The following is a 9,318-nucleotide window of genomic DNA, read 5'->3' as shown; positions in this document are numbered from 1 at the left end:
ACCTTGTTGTTTATCTGTATTTTAATATCTCTTAATTGTAAATTCATATCATTTCATTTTTTAAGACAATGACTCTTCAACAACCTGAAATTGCAGAATTCCCAAAACTCTAGCAGCTGACTCCTGTGAGCTGGTGTGAGCCAGCTGGGTGTGCTGCTTTTCTTGTCGCATCCAAACACATCCCATGGGACATTGCCAATAAAAGAGGCCCCATGACTAGAGAGACTGTGGTGAAGCTGTTTACCCTGGAAAATCTGAGCTGGCTTGTGCCTTGGAGCAGAGGAAGAAACTTGAAGCAATGACTCTGTCAAATTCAAGGCCACATAGACACAGCCAGTTCGGCTTGGCCATTTTGAGTCCTTCATATCAAAATATGAGGTTTCTCTTTTATTATTAAGGCTCACCAGACATCTCTGACCCTTGACCTCAGCCCCTCTCTGCATCCCACTCTGTGTCTGAGACTCACTTCATTTGTCACAGTCTGTTGATATCTATTTTCAACTTAGGCACCCAGAGAAGAAGCCCTTTTTGTTACATTTTTCTGTCTCCATCAACAACTTGCTTGTCCCTCTTTCCCAGGTAAAAGCAGAATTTTCACTAAGATCACTATCTTTGCACAAGCCAATGTGACAGGAAAAATTGTTTAATTTTAGAAGAATTCAGCACCTGTTTTACTCATCCTCACCATTCAAAACCCTACTCACATGTTACCTCCCTTCTGATGTTTCATTTTCCAACACTGCTATGGCTATGACTTGTCCATAATCTTATCGTCCCTGTTCAGACAAGAGTGTGAATGTTTGTTTACTAATCAGTGCCCCTGACTTGGCTGTGAATTTTTCCTCAAGCACAAGGATTGTGTCTGTTTTGTATGCTATCGTATGACCAGTGACCAGTACAGGGTCTGGTCCTAGGTGTGGGTTTTTTCAGTAAATATGTCAGATTAAAAAACCTGAATATATATTCAATGCCATGTGACCCTCTATAAGCCCTGGGAGATAATTTTGACCTAGTCCTTCCTTCAAGGAAGCTCTCCTTGCGGCCCCTTGCACCTCCTCTTAATCTCCCTAAACACATATTTCCCACTGAGATCCCTAAATGTCAGAGCCTGAGAGGTCCTGAGACCATGTGGTCCCATCAGCTTGTTGTGCAGATGGGGAAACTGAAACCCAGGGAAGTGCAGGCAATTGCCTGAGCTCACATGGCTCATTAAGAGTTTCCCAGGTGGTGCTGGTGCTAAAGAACCCGCCTGCCAATGCAGGAGACATAAGAGAAACGGGTTCAATAGAGTTCAATCCCTGGGTGAGGAAAACCCCCTGGAAGAGGGCATGGCAACCCACAGCAGTATTCTACCTTGGAGATTCCCAGGGACAGAGGAGCCTGGTGGGCTATGGTCCATAGGGTCGCAAAGAGTCAAACACGACTGAAGCGACTTAGCACACACACACACAGCTCCTTAGAAGGATGGAAACCAAGCCTTATGCTTCCCAGATCAGGCTTCATCCTGTAACTCTCGTCCTTAGAGAAGCAGGCTTAGAGAGAGGAAAGTGAGTACAAGCTCACACAGCGATTGAGGAGCAGAACCAGGGCGTGGGAATTCTCCTGCCCCATCCAGATCTCCTTTGGACCTTTCCCTTCCTCTGAGGCTTGACAGTGAGACTTGTGGGTGCCGCCTCTACCTACTCAAGGTCAGGGATCAAGACTGGGGAGGGGCGATTCTGCAGGTTCTCACCTGGGAGCTGATGGAAGCATGCATCAGTTTGTCCACTAGGGGGCAATAGAGAGCCCAACTAGAATAGCTGTCAGCTCTCTGAGCCTCCAGCCAAGGTTCTTGTGTACTTGGGCCCAGTGGGAAAACTGAGGCCCTGGGCGGAGAGAGACTTGCAGAGGTCACTCTGAGCGCCAGAGGCAGAGCTGGCACTTGATCCGGGCTTCCTGAGACCAGTCAGGTGCCTTCCCTGGGCAGCTGACTGGGGCCTGGAGGGGGCGAGGCTTCTCTGCCCTTTTGCTGACCACTCAGACCAGGCTGTGCTGCGCCACACCCCCCAAGTGGCATGACATTGCACATCTCCCTGCAACACACTGGCCAGGGCTGAGTCACACTCTGCTTCTTTCCTGTTCTGTACGGCCCGCGGCCCTCCCCCTTCTCTGCCCCGCCCCACTGCCTCCTGTCACTAGCACAGGTCTGTGTGCTTTAGAAAACATTGTCACGCTCTGCTTACCCAGGGTGGGCCTGGGGTTAGGTGAAGTGGATTCCGGTCAGACCAGCCACTCAACCCCAGACCAGGTTTGTTTTGTTGCAAGTCTTTTGGGGCCTTAGTTTCCTTATCTGTCAGGCAGAGAATATAGTAGTTCTGATCTCTCAGGGGTTTTGAGAGGCTTAGATGAGATAGCACATAAAGTTTTGTCAGGCTTTTTATCAAGCCTGAAAACTGAGTAGCATCTGGGAGAAACTGCCCCCCCTTACAGATGACAGGCTGAGACCCAGAGAGCTCAGTGAGCCACAATGATGCAACTTCCTAGCTGAGGGCCAGGTATGGTTGCCAGGCCAGGACTCAAGGGTGTGAGAAGTAGAACTTTCTCTCTCGTTAGCCCACGGGTGTGTCTGAGTTGGTGTCAGGGAGAGGAATGTACATAGAGCTAAGGCTTGGGTAGGCCTGTGGGTCTTCCAGCCATGAGTCTGCATGGGTCGCCTTGGTGCTTTTGGGGGCCAACACCCCTCTCCACTTCTTCTGTGGAGGGTACAGAATCATTCTGCTGAGTTGGGGTCACACTGTGGTCTGGGGGTCCTTCTGGTAGGTCCTCCTTTGGGCTCCGGCTGCCACCTGCAGGGGCCTCTCTGCACCCACGATGTCTCTGCTCTCATCACTCTGTCCATCCTTCCTCTCATTCTAGCCTTGGGAGGCCTTTAGTCCACTTAACAGCCTCTCTTGCATGGGGAGTGGGGAGAATAGGAAAAGGGGAAAATATTAAGAGAGAAACAAAGAGATCAGTTACATCAAAACCTATTGCTGAAATGGCTTTTCTGTACAAAGCACGGTTCTGGGCCCTGGGGTTGCAGCTATGAGCAAGCCAGACACAGGCTCTCCTCTCAGGGGGAGTTGGGGCGGGCAGACGGTAATGGTCACAAGGGCTACCATTTATGGAATCCTGCTGTGTGCCTGTGCCATCTCACTCCTCCCAACAACATAATGACATAAGTGTTACTATTATCTGCATTTTATAGGTGAGGAAATAGAAGCAGAGAGGTTCAGAAACTTGCCCCAGCTAGTAAATAATAGGGGGGAGGATTCTGAGCCTGGCAGTCTGAAAATTAAACAAGGTCATGGAGTGGAGAAGGGCTGGTCATGGGTCCAGCTGGAGTGGACCCTTCCAACGTTCCAGAGTGAGGAGGTGGAGTTTGAGGCAAGACCCCACTAATGATAAGAAGCAGGCAAGCCTGGATCTAGGGGATGAACGTTCCAGGCAGAGAGAACAGCAAGTCCAAAGGCTCTGAGGCAAGAATGAACTTGACTCATCAAGGGCCGGAAAGAAAGTCACTGTGGCTGGGAGGTCAGGAGGGGAGGGGAGGAGTAGACGGACCCAGATTAGCAATATTAAACCCTCTGGGGCGGAGGCGGGTTGCAGCTATCTGGGCCTCTTCTCTTGAGCTTGGCAGGGCCAAGTCCTATGCCCATAAACCCCAAGAGGTCATTATCTCCTGTCCCTGCAGGCAGCTGGGACTCCCCTGCCAAGGCTTCTTCTGACCTCTCACTAGTCCTGGAACCCTGAGAACTATCTAGCTGCCAAGGTGGGCTGGAGTGGGGGGCCTGGGGCCCCGAGAAGCCTTGTTGCTGCTAGAGCACCAGGCAGGAGGTGCAGAGCCCTGAGTCAAAGCCCTGACGTCTGTCCCAGTGGTGGCAAAGGCGTTTCAATTGGAGTCACTAAGATCACTGAGCCTTGATGGCCTAGATTTGAGCCACGCTGTCCCCACCGGCTCCCCTCGACTTCCTGGCCTGACCTCTCCAACCACCCATGACAGGAGAGGCCCCTCTGGAGGCACTATTTAGCACCCCTCTTCTGGATTCCAGGGCTTTCTCCCTGCCCCCATTCAGGGAAAGAGCTTCTTTCAGAGAGCAGCCATTGCCTCCCTCTCTTCCCCCTGGAATCCTGGGGTTCAGCTGAGACCAGTGCAACCACGTTTCCCGGGGCCTCCTGGTCCTTCCTGCCCTCTGGAAATTTTCACCCATGGCTGCCTTTGCCTACGCTGTCCCCTCGCTTGGAATGTTCTTTCGACTTCTGTTTTCACTGAAAATTCCTCCTACCTTATTCCTCAAGGTATAATAGGTGAATTTCTTTCTTTCTTCATTCGTTCATTCCTTCCTTTCATTCTTTCTCTCTCCTCCTTTTCTTTCCCCCTTCCTTCCTTTCTTCCTGTGATTCATCCATTTTATTCATGCATTTTGAGTAGTCATTCATTCAGCTTCCACCAGGCACTAGGGCACGGAGAGGGTAGGACAGATTCTGAGGTCAAGGAGTGTATTAACCTGTGTGAGAGGCGGAAGGTAAACAAGAAAGAGACTACATAATGGACAGGTCCCAGTGCAAAATAAACATGTGAGGCCCTTTGTTAAAAAAATCATTCAGAATTTCAAAGTGGTGACAGCAGAGAATTAAACAATTGAGGGGCCCTTCCTAACCAGGGGTTCTTCTTCAGAGGTCGTGTGCCCAGGAAGGCGACCAAGAACTAGTGATTCCATCAGACTGTGATGGAATTCACAGATTCCATCCCTGAATCCATCAGTGATTCCATGCAGTGGGCAGGTGAGCCTGGGCATTGTCCAGGAGGAGGTGTTGTCCACAAATGGCCAAAAGCAGCAGAGAAATGGAAGGACTCTTGGGTACAAGATATCTTTTTGGGGTGCTGAAAATGTTCTGGGGTTAGATAGTGGTGGTGATTGTACAACCTTATGATTGTACTAAACCCACTGATTTGTCACTTTAAAACAAGTGGATTTTACGGTATGTGGAATATATCTCAATAAAGCTGTTTTTTTGGTTTGTTTTTTTTTAATCATGAAGATAATAGGGTGAAGAATTAGGGTGACCAGCTGTCCCAGTTTGCCCAGAACTAAAGGTTTTCCTGGGATATGAGACTTTCAGTGGGAAAACCAGAAAAGTCCCAAGCAAAACAGGACAAGTTGGTCACTCTGCATAGAATACAAACTTTACATTTATTTGAAAGATCAAATGCGAGAATTTAAAGAAATTTCCTGAGAGGTAAATCAGGGGAAAGTTTAAGGTGCACTGACCTAAACGTCTAACAACAGGAGGTAAATTCATCCATTCATCCAGTTCATTCATCCTTTCATTCATTCATTCCCCAGTGACGTGTAAAGGTTTTTGTTTTTTCATTCACTGCTGCGCTCTGAGGAACCAGGACTTGTCTGGCACACAGTCCATGAATATTTGGTAAGGGGAGCTGTATGCTAGGTGCCAGTGGTCCATTCGTTCCTCTTGTCCTAGGGCTTAAACTGCCTCATGGCTAGTTTTATAAGCAGGCAAATAAGACACAAGTGAAGGGGACTTCCCTGGTGGTCCAGTGGCTAAGACTCCAAGCTCCCAATGTAGGGGGCCTGGGTTTGATCCCTGGTCAGGGAACTAGGTCCCATATGCTGCAACTACGACCAGGTGCAAACAAATAGATAGATAGATACATTAAATGCATTTTAAAAGGACACTAGTGAGCAGATAAGGGAATAAGATAATTTCAGATAGTAACACACGTCATGAAGAAAATAAGGTGATTGAGTAAAGGGCCACTTTAAGCTGAGTGGTCCTAGGAGCCTTGCTGAGAAGGCGGCTTCTGAGTGAAGGACACCCACTGACAGGGCCACTCTCAGTGCTGTTAAGAAAACATCCTTTCTTTGAAAAAACAACAACAACAACAATGAATCAAATTTTTATTTCACTGACCAGAACTTCCGATTCTCTCTGATGCTGCATTTAAAAATCTTCAGAGTCCCCCCAAATAGCATCCAGGCTTCCTGTATCCAGAGGCAGGGGCCCAGGGGCAAAGCGGGTCAGGGCCCAGGCAGCGGCCGACATTCCTGAGCACGTCTGTGTCATTTTTAACTGAAATGCCCTTAAGCTCTCCATCCTGAAACTTTTCTCAATGGCATCTGTGGCAGAAATACACTCATCTCTTTTGAGGGTATACACAGCTCCATGGGAGTAAGGGGTGGCCATTACACAGGTGCCAGCCAAACTTCTTATTCAGCCAAAAACTAGGCTTCTGGCTCAGTTTCATAGCAGGGAGATGAGCACAACTGTGGTGAGCATCCTGGCTCTTCTACAAGGTGAGCTGGGCTGAATGTGAGCACTGCCTGTGATAGAGCTGAATTCGACTCTATAAAAAAAAAATAAAGTTGCTCCTATCTCTATGAGTAGTCTATGAGCTGCTTCCAAGAACCCAGGGGTGCCCACATCTCATACCCCATCCAGACATGGCCAGTTCCTCATGCATAGCTACATGTGACGCAAAGAAACCTTCTGTTGAGACTTCCCTGGTGCTCTGGTGGTTGAGATTCTGTGCTTCCAACACGAGGTGCATGGGTTCAATTCCTGGGCCGGGGGCTGAGATCCCACATGCTGCGCAGTGTGGCCAGAACAAACAAGCAAAAAAAGTCTGGCTTAAAAAAAAAATCTTTTTATTTAAAAAAACAAAACACCTTTTGCTGACTTTGGGGGGTGGGAATTGAGCCTGGGAGAGATGCGGGATGGGTTTTTTATTTCCCCTGCAAAAAAAAAAAAACAAACCAACAACTTATGTATATACCCATACACATACATATCCATGTTCAAGGATGTTTTTCTTCCATTACTACAGGACCCCAGAATCCAGCCCTCCCCCAGTCTGAGAGATGATGCCTATTAACCGCACAGATCTGGCATATGAAGCTATTGTACAGGGCTTCCCTGGTGGCTCAGTGGTAAAGAATCCACCTGCCAGTGCAGGGGACACAGGTTCAATCCCTGGTCCAGGAAGATCCCACATGTGGCAGGGTAACTAAACCCATGAATCACAACTACTGAGCCTGTGCTCTAGAGCTGGGAGCCGCAACTACTGAGCCCACATGCCACAACTGCTGGAGCCAGTGTGCCAAGAGCCTGTGCTCTGAAGCAAAAGAGATCTCTGCAATGAGAAGCCTGTGCACTGAAACTGGTGAGCAGCTCACAGCACCTGGAGAAGGCCCACACACAGCAATGAAGGCCCAGCACAGCCACGAACAAATAAATCATAAAACAAAAACAAAACCCACATACTACATGAGGCTCTTGTGTTGTCTCACAAGCTGAGAGGACAGGGGAAAAGGGAGTGGATACTCACGGGGGATTTGCTTTCTGTCTAAAATCCAGTCTACCTGGCAACACTCTTAGGAGAGGTTCTGTGGGCAGGATATGGTGGGTGACCTGGTGGTCCCAACCCCCTGCAGTAAGAAGGGAGTGACTGAGCAGGGACCAAGTAGCATTGCTCACAAAGTCTCTGTGGGCTCAGCTTCTAAACACCTTGGAAAGGCCTGGGTGAGCAGACTTCACTGACAGAGGCCAGGAAGGGGGCCCTATGTGGGGAGAACACTAGCCCAGTGACGCCCTGGGAGTGTGCAGCTGTGTTGGGGACACGGCTTGCACTCTTGGTGTCCACAAGGGAAACAATCACTTCTCATCACCAGAGACAAAGACTTCCATCTGCTGAGGATGCCAAGCCAGGGAGGTAGGAAGGTGGGCAGAGGCACTGCAGCTGATCTGTGATGCTGGCTTGGGACGGGGGGATCCCACAGTAAAAGTCTGCTGTCCTCACTGCATGAACACAGACTCCCTCGCTAGATTAATGGGAAATACAAAAGTTACCAAGTATCATGACTACATTGAGCTTTCTTTTTGTAATAGCTCAAAACTGACCTTTGGCCAAAATTAAACCACAGTGAGCACATCATAAATCTCAACTATTACTGGGTTGGCTTCTAACACTGCTTGAAGCAAGGCTTCAAATGCTGTTCAGAATGATGTGAGTTATCAATAAATGAAAAATAGTTAAAAGAAAAGAAACATGGAGTCCTTGTGGGGAGAGGCAGCAATACAGGTGACCCGTCCAGAGTGAGCTCGGTCTGGATTCAGAACCACCTGCTGAGCAAGGTCCCGGATCTTGATGCAGAAGTCTTTGTTCCCTCTGACAGCTTTTGTGCCACAGCCCAGGACCCTGTAGACACAACGTCATCTGCTCGTACTTGTAGAACTTGCTGCCAACGAGGGTCTCATTCTCAGCCAGTGCCCACAGGTCAACAGCACCTGGGCTGGAAGCCACTAGGATACCTCTGGCTCTGATGGTATCAAGTGAGGTCAGCCTCTCTGGCCTCTGTCTGGACTCCAGTGGAGTAGAAACCTTCCTTGGGGGCAGCACAAAGGTCCATAAATGGCCAGAGGGAGCCAGCCCAGCAGCTGGCTGCTCAAGCTGGAAACTCAAGCTGCAAATTAGAGCAGGAACACCCGATCTGACCAGTACCTCACAGCCTCCAATGGATGCTCCATACAGGTGGACACATTAAGGGGAAGATTCCACTCCCAGGCCGCCAGGGCCACAAGGCTGGGTAAAGTTTCCTTCAGCAACTCCATATTTCCAACCTAGCCCCCAACTGGAGGACTGCCAGAAATTCAGCTCCGCCGGACCCCACGTGGTCCCTCACCAAGAAAACATCTTAATGACCAGGAAAATGCTCATGGTGAAATGGTACATGAAAAAGTCAGGACACAAAACTATTCATGTAATGAGTGCTGATCTTTTTTTTAAATTGTGTTTAAGTGTTATTAGCGCTTAGAATAAGATATATTACCTTCAAACAGACACTTGCACCCTTATGTTCAATGCGGCACTATTCACAATAGCCAAGACAGGGAAACAACCTCAATACCCATCCACAGATGAATGGATAAAGAAGAGGTGGTGCACATATACAATAGAATACTACTCAGCCATAAAAAGGATGAAATGATGCCATCTGCAGCAACATGGATTCAGCTAGAGGGTATCATACTAAGCAAAGTCAGTCAGAAAGAGAAAGACAAATATCATATGATATCACTCATCTGTGGACTCTAAAATATGACACAACTGAATTTACCTATGAAACAGAAATAGACTCGCAGACACGCAGAATGGACTCATTGCCAAGGAGGAAGGGGATGGGAGAGGAAGGCATCGGGAGTTCGGGATTAGCAGATGCAACCTAGTATATACAGAGTGGATAAGAAACAAGATCCTACTGTATAGAACAGCTCCTC

The 9,318-nt window shown here is 48.5% G+C and overlaps 1 pseudogene; it reads right to left on the bottom strand.

Moving 5' to 3' along the window:
• Nucleotides 1-7,365: 7,365 nt before the first annotated feature.
• On the bottom strand, nucleotides 7,366-8,652 carry LOC129647355 (methylosome protein 50-like; annotated as a pseudogene).
• Nucleotides 8,653-9,318: the final 666 nt, after the last annotated feature.

This window comes from Bubalus kerabau, chromosome 3 (assembly GCF_029407905.1).
Source record: "Bubalus kerabau isolate K-KA32 ecotype Philippines breed swamp buffalo chromosome 3, PCC_UOA_SB_1v2, whole genome shotgun sequence".
Lineage (NCBI taxonomy): Eukaryota > Metazoa > Chordata > Mammalia > Artiodactyla > Bovidae > Bubalus > Bubalus kerabau.
Note: the sequence above shows the minus strand (reverse complement) of the source record. Positions and strands in the feature narration are given on the sequence as shown.